This window comes from Theropithecus gelada, chromosome 13 (genome assembly GCF_003255815.1).
Source record: "Theropithecus gelada isolate Dixy chromosome 13, Tgel_1.0, whole genome shotgun sequence".
Taxonomy (NCBI): Eukaryota; Metazoa; Chordata; class Mammalia; order Primates; family Cercopithecidae; genus Theropithecus; species Theropithecus gelada.
Genome location: NC_037681.1, coordinates 63,629,466 through 63,640,612, shown reverse-complemented (window position 1 = coordinate 63,640,612; position 11,147 = coordinate 63,629,466).

Below are 11,147 nucleotides of genomic sequence, written 5' to 3'. Positions count from 1 at the left end.
AGCTCCCAGGGGTCCTGGAGTCCCTCTCCCTTTCTGCACCTCTCTAGGGGCACTCAGGGTCTATTTTTCACTCGGTGACCAGTAAATAAATGCGGTATTGGGGCTGGGGCTCAGTGGTCCATTTCCCCTCCCTCATCAATATACACCTCCCCCGTCCTGCCCACCACACACACACACACACACACACACACACACACACACACACGTTGAAATGGCCGCCCATAGGTAACCCCCAGTGCTGAGCCAGGGCTCCCGGCGATGTGGTCCAGGCTGGGCCTCCTTCGAGCTGGGGGAGTTGCTGGAGGCATCAGTCCCGCTCCTGTCCTGGTTTTAGCCCAGATTCTGCTTCCCATCAGCAAAGTCCAAGTCACTTTTCCTGGGAACTGGCAGGAAGGGTGTAGACGGGGTTGGGCAGAGAGAGAAGTAGACATGAAAAGACAAGGAGGGGCCGGGCGCGGTGGCTCAACCATGTAATCCCAGCACTTTGGGAGGCCGAGGCAGGTGGATCACGAGGTCAGGAGATCGAGACCATCCTGGCTAATATGGTGAAACCCCTTCTCTACTAAAAATACAAAAATTTAGCTGGGCATGGTAGCACATGCCTGTAGTCCCAGCTACTCGGGAGGCTGAGGCAGGAGAATCTCTTGAACCCGGGAGGTGGAGCTTGCAGTGAGCCGAGATCATGCCACTACACTCCAGCCTGGGCAACAGAGTGAGACTCCATCTCAAAAAAAAAAAAAGAAAAAAAAGAAAAGACAAGACAGGGAGGAAAGTGGCCAGGAGATGGGTGAGTAGGAGGGAGGAGAAAAGGGAGGAGGGCCTGACCATCCTTCCTGATGCCCACTTCTCTGGGCAGCAGGGTCACCTGCACCTAAGCTTACCTGGTTTAGCGCTGGGCAGGCAAGGCCAGGCAGTGACTCAGCCCCAGGGCCCACTCTCACAGGCCCCGAGACCGAGGGAGGAGGGCACAAATCAGGACGTGGGGGCTGAGGTCTCAGCTTCAAACAGAAGTCACTACAAGGGGCAGTGGCTCTAAGCTGAGAGCAGTTTCTCCTGCCTGGGACAGGGGGCAGGCATAGTAGGGTGGTGAAGAGGAGGAGGGAAGAGTCCGAGGAAGGTGGTGCCCGAAGTGAATCTTGAAAGGTGGGTAGAAATGCATCTTTCTTGACCTCTGTCAGCTCAGCTTCCTCCTCTGAACAATGGTATCTTTTTTTTTTTTTTTTTTGAGACAGGGTCCCTCAGTTGCCCAGGCTGGAGTGCAGGGGCATGATCTCAGCTCACAGCAATCTCCACCTTCAGGGCTCCTGCAATCCTCCCACCTCAGCCTCCCAAGTAGCTGGGACTACAGGTGCACACCACCACACCCAGCTAATTTTTGCGTTGTTTGTAGAGATGGGGCTCGCCATGTTGCCTAGGCTGGTCTTGAACTCCTGAACTCAAGCGATCCTCCTGCCTCGGCCTCCCAAAGTGCTGGGATTACAGGTGAGAGCCATCACGCCCGGCTAACAGTGGGTATAATTAATGGGACTTTTTTCATCGGCCTCGTCAGGAGGATAGGACACAGCCTCGCTGGTGCTAAGTGCTAGGTGCTGACATGTGGGCCACTGATGCAATGGGCAGGAGGGTTAGTGGGGAGGGCATTTCAGGCACAGTGAACAGCACAGACATGAAGGTGAAAAATGAAAGAAAACGAAATGCCACAGTCCTGAGCCATCCAGGGTGCTGGGAGCAGTGCAGAGCCACTGCCAACCTCTGTGTGTTGCAGGCAAGAGCAGGCGTAGTGAAGCTGCGGGGTGGACGCCAGAGCGATCAGAAGTCTAGCCAAAGGGGCGTGGACCCAAGAGGGCCAACCCTGGTAGGGGGAATCCCCAAGACTGGGCCACAAGGGCCTGATCTCAACTCCTAGGTGTTGAGAGAGCCCGAGGCTGTGTGGGGCTTTGATGCTCCTTCTGTGGGGTGAGGGTGGGTGAGAAATTTTGAGGAGTTGCAGGAGAGGAATCTAGAGGGGTGTATGTAAGAGAGAGAGAGAGAGAAAGAAAGGGAGGGGGAGAACTAGAAGGTCAGAGGCCAGTACCAAGGGGCAGCCAGAATTCATGCCCGTTCTGGGGAGGGAGCGAGCAGCACAGGTCTGTTTCCCAGACTGGGCTGCATTGCCCTCCAGTACTAGGAAGTGCAGGGGCCTCTGTGGGAGAGCAGGAGGCTGCCCAGCACATGCCCTGTTTTTGCTCAGTCTAATTCTCCTCCCTGGCCTGCCTTAACCCTGCACCCGGACTGTTTCATCAGGTCATAGAGCGGCTGGGTGTGAGTGTGTGGGTGTTTGTGTGTGTGTGCAAACGCATGCGTGTACATGTGGCGTTTCTGGATCAGAGAATGCACAGAGGACCTGCTAAAGGTCAGGTCAGTAAGGAGTGAGGGCATGGCCAGCCCCTCAGGCCCTGGCATCCAGATAGCTCCTTCCCACCCAAGGGGCAGTGGCAACTGATAGGCCTCTGAGTCAGGATGGGTGAGGAGGAGGAGCTGGAAGGGCCAGCCAAGGAGGAGCAGGTCATCACCTGCTGAGTGGCGGGTCATGCATTAAGCCCGGCGGTGGGGAGCAGGGCTGCAGGGGGCCCGGGGTCGGAGGGGAGGGCGATTTCTGCTATTGAGACAATAGGCACCCCAGGTCTGTGTTACTGGGGCTGGGGGCCAGGAGGCAGGATAGGACATGCTCTTGCCTCCCCACCTCCGCTCTGCTCAGCAGCTGGTGGAGGCCTGGGAGGTGAATCCCAGGTTGATGGCTAGTGTGGGCCCAAGAAAGTCTTTGGGGATTTGATGCAATCCCGAGTCCCTGATGGCTCATGGAGAGGCTGTGCCTGCACCTCTTGTCGGGGAGCCATCTGGGGCTCGCCCCGCACCCAGCACATGCCTAGGAGCGTAGTGAACTCCGTCACTAGGAGCGTAGTGAACACCGGAAGGCCAGTGAAAAGATGCACTTGAGGCCCGAGCTCTTTGTGTCCAGAAGCAGCCCTCTCAGGTTGTGGGGGGACACTCTGGGTCTTGCACCTGCCAAGGCCCCTGCCACAGAGAATGGGAACAGCACTGATCCCTCAGGGCCACTCCAAGTTTTCTGTTCTCAAGATGCAGTCCCCGTGGGGCTGTGGGTGGACCGCCTCTCTGCCTAGCCCAGTTCCAGCTATAGAAGCTGCGTGGAAACATCTGCCCTGAACAAAGTGCCTTTCAGCTTTCCAGGAATGCTGGCCTGGGGCGGAGCAGGGGTGGCAGGGAAGGACACGCGTGGGGTGGGATGTTCCAGAATCCACTGGGACCCAAACCTGAGAGCACCGAGTTCCCACGAGCCAATGCCTGGCTGTGGAGGAACCGGGAGGTCACAGGGGTGCACCTGGCAACATCAGGATGAGGCAGGTAGCGTGTGTGTGCAAGTGAGACACAGGGCTAGAAGGGACCTGGAATGTCACACGTCCATGCTCCCAATGCCAAAGGTTGCTTGGTGCAAGTAATATTACTTTTTCTTTTTCTTTTTTGAGACAGGGTCTCCCTCTGTCACCCAGGCTGGAGTGCAGGGGCGCGAATGCAGCTCACTGCAGCCTCAACCTCCTGGGCTCAAGTGATTCTCCCACCTCAGCTGGGATCACAGTCGTGAATTTTCTGTAGAGACGGGAATCTCGCCATGTTGCCCAGGCTGGTCTCAAACTCTTCACCTCAAATGATGCTCCCACCTTGGCCTCCCAAAGTGCTGGGATTATAAACAAGAACCACCATGCCCAGCCTCACTTTTTTTGTTATTTGTAAAAAAAAGTTAAAGAAGAGACATGGTAGAGTGTAGTGGTTGAAAGTGCAGACTCCAGGCTGGGTGGTGGCTCACACCTGTAATCCCAGCACTTTGGGAGGCTGAGGCAGGCAGATCACCTGAAGTCAGGAGTTCAAGACTAGCCTGGCCAACATAGTGAAACTCTGTCTCTAGAAAAATACAAACATTAGCCAGGCATGATGGCGGGTGCCTGTAATCCCAGCTACTCAGGAGGCTGAGGCCCAAGAATCACTTGAACCCAGGAGGCGGAGGTTGCAGTTAGCCAAGATCACACTATTGCACCCCAGCCTGGGTGACAGAGTGAGACTCCATTTCAGGGAAAAAAAAAAAAGGAAAGTAAGTGCAGACTCCAGAGCCCAATAACCTGAGTGTGGACCATAACTGTCCACTCCTAACTGCTTTGATGGTGGGAAGTCAGTTTATCTGTCTCTGTGCCTCAGTTTCCACAACTGTGAAATGGGCATCAGTACTGTATCTACGTCACAGGGTCATTACAAGAATGAAATGAGCAAATATGAATGAAGTGTTTAGAAACGGGCCTTACTCCATGTCAACTCTATGCAGGTATGATTGGTCCTTGCTGAAGGAATGAAATTCCATGTCAGTCAATCGGTTATTGCCAGGCCCAGGCCCAGGCTGGTCAGAGCTCTGGCCAACTGGGCCCACACAGGGTGTGGCAGGGCAGCCAGTGTCAGCACATCCAAAGTCCCCCGGCCTGTTGAGTTGGCAGAGGGCCTTCCCTGACACTCCCCAGCCCCAAAGAACATCCTAGAAAGGAGACTGGGGCTTCCTTAGGTGTCAGTGGGTAGAGGGAACAGGAGATTGGGAGCCCCTAACCGTGGTTGAGACCCTCCCACAGCCCTCGCTGTGTGGCCAGGCCTGGCACGGGGCAGTGGCACATGTTTTCCATGGCATGTGGAGGGTACGAGGGTGCAGGACTTACTCCAGGGGGGCTGTAGTCACATGTGTGTGCTTACGGGGGCTCAAAATCTTCCAGCCCATGGGCACTTTCCTGCTCTGACTAGAACCCATAGCAGCAAGTCCAGGCCAGTCCGCCTGGCACTAATTCTGAGCTAACTTATACTTCTAATGATTTCATCCAGAAAGTCAGTCAGTCAGGCAGTCAACAAACATTTTTGGAGGCCCTATTGCATGTCACACCATTAAAGTGGAGGTACACAGAGGTCTCTGTCTTGAAGGATGGGATCATTGCACTGAGAAAGGGGTTCCTGGCTACAGGCATTGTGTGTGCCAAGGTACAGTGGAAAGGGAAAGCCTACCTAAGGTGGGAAATGTGGCCAAAGGGAGGGCAGATGGGAGGAGGGCAGGGCAGGAGGCAGGACTGGGGCTGAGATGAGGAAGGGCCCTGCGAGGCAGGCTCAGGGGTCCAGCATCTTCCGGAAGGAGCCCTTGAAGGTGCAACTTCAAATATCCAGAGATTGAAGGTGGCTTTCCTGCCATCCCACGAGGCCTGGTCCAGGAGCTCTTCAGTGAACCGTGGCTAGTTAATGGCAGCATGAGTGCTGGGTGGGTCTGAGGGTCCAGGTTACCCTATACAGTGCAGACCACATGATTGGGTCATTGTGGAGTTGTGCAACATTGCATCTCTGTGGCATCTGGGGCCTGGTATCTGGGCATTAGTGACCATGCCCATTTGTGTGTGTCAGCGAGTGTCTGTGGGCTGTGGTTCAGCCGCTGTGTGTGTGTGTGTGTGTGTGTGTGTGTGCATGGTGCAGTGTCTGCCATGATTGGGGCACTCCCCAGGTGCTGGAGGGCTGACGAGTGTTAGTCCATAGATACAGCCTGCCCCAATCCCATCCTAGGCACAGCTGCTCTGGTGAGAACACCTGGAGGTGATTCCACATCTGGGCTTGCAGTAGTAACAGCAGCAGGATCATACCGGGCTGGAAGGTGCGTCTCTGGGCACCAGGTCAAGCAGGCGTTGGCTTCCCTGGAGCCTGGCCTGGGGATGTGCAGGGGTGGGAGGTCTGGAGTGGGAGTAGTTGGTTCTTAAGGCTCCTGAGGGTGACTGTGGGGATAGAGGTCCAGTAGCCCTCTTTCCCTGCCTCTCCAGCCCCCATCCACCCCCACTCCAAATGTCCATTCCTTCATCCACCCATTTCTGCCTTTCCATTTGTCTGTCCGTCCTCCTCTGCCTTTCAGCCCATCTGTTAGTCTATCCATTTGTCCGTCTGTCCTCCTCTGCCTTTCAGCCCGTCTGTTAGTCTATCCATTTGTCCGTCTGTCCTCCTCCACCTTTCAGTCTGTCTGTTAGTCTATTCGTTTGTCCATCAGTCCTCCTCTGCCTTTCGGTCTGTTAGTCTATTCATTTGTCCATCTGTCCTCATCCATCTTTCAGTCCATCTGTTGGTCTGTCCATTTGTCTGTCCGTCTATCCATTTGTCTGTCTGTCCTCCTCTGCCTTTCTGTCCATCTGTGAATCTATCCATTTGTCCATCCGTCTATCCATTTGTCTGTCTGTCCTCCTCTGCCTTTCTGTCCATCTGTTAGTCTATCTGTTTGTCCATCCATCCTCCTCCATCTTTCAGTCCATCTGTTAGTCTATCCATTTGGTCTCCCATTGGCCACCTGTCTGTCTCTGGTCCTCTCCGTCACCTGCCTGTTCCCCCAGACACCTCATTCTCGAGTCGTCCAATGCAGGCTATGATCAGGGGCTTCACTCTGGCCCCTCAATAGCCCCTGTGGCTGCAGCTTGGGCCTGCCCAATCCCTAGTGAGTGAGCCTGCCCAGCGAGCCTCCGCCTCACTCCAGAGGGTGTCATGAACTCCTAAAACAGATCCGACGCGGCCTTGCCAGTCCTGGAATAATCACACCAACAGCTTCAGTTTCCCCTTCCAGCCCTGTTCCCAGATGGTCCTCTTGTCTCTCACCTGGACAAGGTTCCTCTCCTCCAGGGAGGACTGCCTGACCACCCATCCATGGGCTCTGCGGCCACCACATGCTCTATTCATATGTCTCAATCTGTCACAGCCGGGTTCAGCCTGTGGGAAACCGGGCCTTTCTCCCAAAAGAGATTACCCATGACATGGACCCCGCTAGACCTTTTCCCACTCAGAGTTCTAGCATGTTGCTGTGGCCCCCGCGGGAGGTCCTTCCTGTAGAAAACCAGGATCCCCACTCACCTTCCAAACATGGGTTCAAAGCTCCTGCTTCCCAAAGCTCTGCTTCCCTGGGCCACCTCCCACCCTCCCTTGCCTGGACAACGGGTGCAAGGGGCTGACCTGGTCAGAGAGGGACAGACCACCAGGTGCCGCTCCCTCCAGGGCCTTGGAGAACTCAGAGCACCAGGGTGGGGAGGGGTGAGGGTGGTGTAATTAATCATGGCATGTGTGTCTCCGTGTGTGTGTGCAAGTGTGTGTGGTATTCATTTACAGAACAAACATTTCCTGAGCACTGGCATGTGCCAGACACCGTTACAGGCACTGGAGAGATAGCAGTGAAAAAACCAATGGCCTCTGCCCGCAGGAGGCGGATGTCCCAGCCAGGGAGACCTAGGAGGCTGCAGGGCCTGTGAGTGTCAGGGCATGTGAGTGAGTGTGAGGGGGGTGAGACCCTGTGGAGAAGGGGCCCGTACATGAATAGGGCCGGGTCTAAGTCAGGACATGGGTGTACAGACTCAAGTGTCTGTCTTTGGTGGATAAGAGTGTCCCCTGGGGTCTGTGCCAAGGAGTTTATGTGTCTGTGCAGGGCCAGAGTTGAAATGTGCCTATCAGTCAGTTTGGGAGGCTGCGTGGCAATCACACTTGGCTGACTCCCAGGCTGCGGGGCTCTATTTTAAGAAGTGACAACCTGCAAATCCCCGCCCCCACCATCCCTACCCCACACCTGCTCAGGTGCCTAGCCTCTGGGGAGGGCCCGGCTGGCCTATCTGCAGAGAGAGCCCACACTTCAAATGGAGCAGCCTCTGGTCCCCAGGTAACGAGGGTGGGGTGTGCCTGGGGCCCTGCGGATCGGGAATCCCAGCTCCCTTGCCTCACACCTGCAGCCCTACCTCCTGCCTCCCAGCATAGCCCCTGTGTGTGAGGCACAGCTCTGGAACCCTCCAGGGCTCTGCTGGCCCACGGTGCCCCACCTGATCACCCTGGGAAGTGGGCCAGGCAGGGTTGGAGGTGAGAGGGGAGGAGGGAAGTAGATCAAGGATGACCTCCCATCTTATCAAACATCTGAGCCCCTCCATCACCCCCTCCTTCCATGGGGTCTTCTTCCCTGGCTGCAAGTGGATAGTCCGGGTAGGTAGAAGCTGGGGCTGCCTGGGTGTCACCCCCACCGCCTCTGACACTCCCTTACTCTCTCTACTGTGTGTCCCATTTACCTTATCTTCTCTCGCCCTCATCACTACTCCGAGTTAATAACAGTCATGCGTTGATCTGTTAGCAGGCATGATGCTAAGTGATTTGCGTGTACGCTCTCCTTTAATCCTCACAACGACCCTGTGAGGTCAGCAATTGTTATTCCACTAGAAGGGAGAAAGCCACAGCTCAGAGGCATCCACGTCGCCCAGTGAGGAGGGCAGAGAGCACGGCTTCCTGTCCAGGTTCTGGAGAGCACTTAGCTGTCCTGCGGCCTTGGGATCATGCTCTGCTGCTCTCCTCCCAGCCGTGGTCCCTTGGTGGGAGCTGAGCTGTGTCCTCGAAGGTTGTGGACTGTGAACATTGTTCACAGGAACCAGAGACATCACTCTTTAGGATTCTACCAGCAACACCTGAATGGGCTCGACATTCGTGGAGGTGATGTTCCCTGGATTACTGACTTTTGTTTTATAATAATTAAAATCTTTATTTGGTCTTATTTAATATAGTTTAGAAGCTATCCAATCTGTTTTTTTTGGAGAGGCAAACTTCTTTTGAAAATGTAAGTTTTGGCTGGGCGAGGTGCCACACACCTGTAATTCCCGCACTTTGGGAGGCCGGGGAGGGTCACCTGAGGTCAGGAGTTTGAGATCAGCCTGACCAACATGGTGAAACCCCATCTCTACTAAAACTACAAAAATCAGCAGGGCATGATGGCAGGCGCCTGTAATCCCAGCTACTAGGGAGGCTGTGGCAGGAGAATTGCTTGAACCCAGGAGGCAGAGGTTGCAGTGAGCCAAGATCTTGCCACTGCACCTAGCCTGGATGACAGAGTGAGACTCTGTATCAAAAAAAAAAAAAAAAGGAAAAGAAAATGTAAGTTTTGCTTTTAATTAAATAAAGTCTTGGTTCAGAAAACTTAGGACACACGAAACTATTCAGACTGTTACTTTAGCATTTTCCCATAGTAATGGGAATGCATCAGTAATATTCGCCACACTTTGCTAGATGTTCATTGATTAGAGTGTTGGAATCAAATTCTGCTCTAAATGTGTGTGAATACATTGGAGAGGTTTTGTGGTTTTCACTGTGAAATGCAATTGTCTTTTTTTTTTTTTTTTAAGACCGTCTTGCTGTGTCGCCCAGGTTGGAGAGCAGTGGTGCAATCTCAGCTCACTGCAACCTCCGCTTCCTGGGTTCCAATGATTCTTCTGCCTCAGCCTCCGGAGTAGCTAGGACTATAGGCCACGCCACCACACCCAGCTAATTTTTGTATTTTTAGTAGAGACAAGGTTTCGCCAAGTTGGCCAGGCTGGTCTCAAACTCCTGACCTCAAGTGATCCACCTGCCTCAGCCTCCCAAAGTGCTGGGATTACAGGTGTGAGCCACTGAGCCCAGCCACAACTGTGTCTTGAATAAGAAGGTACCTAGAAGCCAAATTAAAGTAATAATAGTGACTTATTTTTTAAAATGTGTTTTATTGGTTCCTCTTCCTTCTGTGCACTCCCTGGACTGAGGTGTGGGTGCACAGAGGGAGGAGGGAGCAATAAGTACATGTGGGGTCCAGGCTGTAGCCATGGAAGATGGTGGCAACCAGGGGATCCCAGCCACCTCCCATCCTCTGGTCCCTCCCCTGCTATAGATCCTACAACAGCTTCCCACAGACGCTTCCCAGGGCAGCTCCAAGTCCTCTGTCCAGCAGGCAGCCTTGCCTGCACTGCCTCCCTCTCCTCCTCCCCACAAGCACCCTCTCACCCAGGCAGACACTACTCCTGCTCTGCCCATGGCCCGTGGCCTCTACTCTCGCTGCCCTACTGCCCCAAGTTGAGGCACCTTACCCACTTCATTTCATTCAATCTGCAGAATGTCCCCACAGGCTAGGTTTTCGTATGCATTTTTGTTTGTTTGTTTTTTAGAAACAAAGAAACTTAGCTCAGAAGAGGGCAGCAACTTGCCCTGGGTCACACAGCTAGTAAAGAGCACAAGTGGGATTCCAAAGCAGGCTCACCTGACTCCAGTGTGGCATGCAGTTCAGCTGCATTTCACAGATCTTTTCTGAATGTAACCCAGTACCAAGCCCTGTGCTAAGGATTGGGGATACAGACTATTAGGGGAGAGGGATAACGCATATGCACATGCATGCATGTGCACACATGTCCCCCCACATATACACATACACACACAGACACACACACAGACACACGCACACACAGATGCACACACAGACAGACACAGACACACTCAGACACACAGACACACATACATACACGCATAGACACACAGATACACACATACAGACACACAGACACACACCAACACACATACACAGACACACAGATACANACACACAGACACACACCAACACACATACACAGACACACAGATACACACATATAGACATACACACACACCGACACACATGCGCAGACACACACACACAGACACACGGAAACACACACATACACACACACGCGTGCGTGGTTCTGATACCATTTCCTGCTGGCAGGTGGTGGGATAACCTTTGGTCCTCTCTGCCCTTTCCCTTCTGAGTTTCAGATGGGAGGGAAAGCAGACAGGGAGGAGGTGGTAGGTGCTGAATTAGTCACCTCCCAGTCTTAAAACCTTCACACTTGTGACTTAGACCCCCAGATGGTCCCTTTCAAGAAATGAGCTCTACTTCCCTTTAAAAGATGGAGAGGGTATGAAAGACAAAAACGTTTTGTTCTGCAGTTTCAAGTTGTCATTTGGGGGCAATTTGTTCCTTTTCCTCCCTATCTCTATCTCCTCCTCCCTCACCTTCAACCCAGACTGGTCCTAAGACCACAGAGAGCATCATGTGCACCCATCCTTCCCTGCACCAGCTTTCCCCAAATGCCGATGTCCAGTGTTGAGCCACTAGGCTGGGGCTGGGAGGTGACGCGCAAGAGGGTTTCTTCTCTGTGACACTTGGGGGTTGGGAGGGAAGTCAGGGGTCCTTGGCTAGCACAAGACTTAGAGCTGATCTCTTTCACTGTCTCCTACTTTCGTTG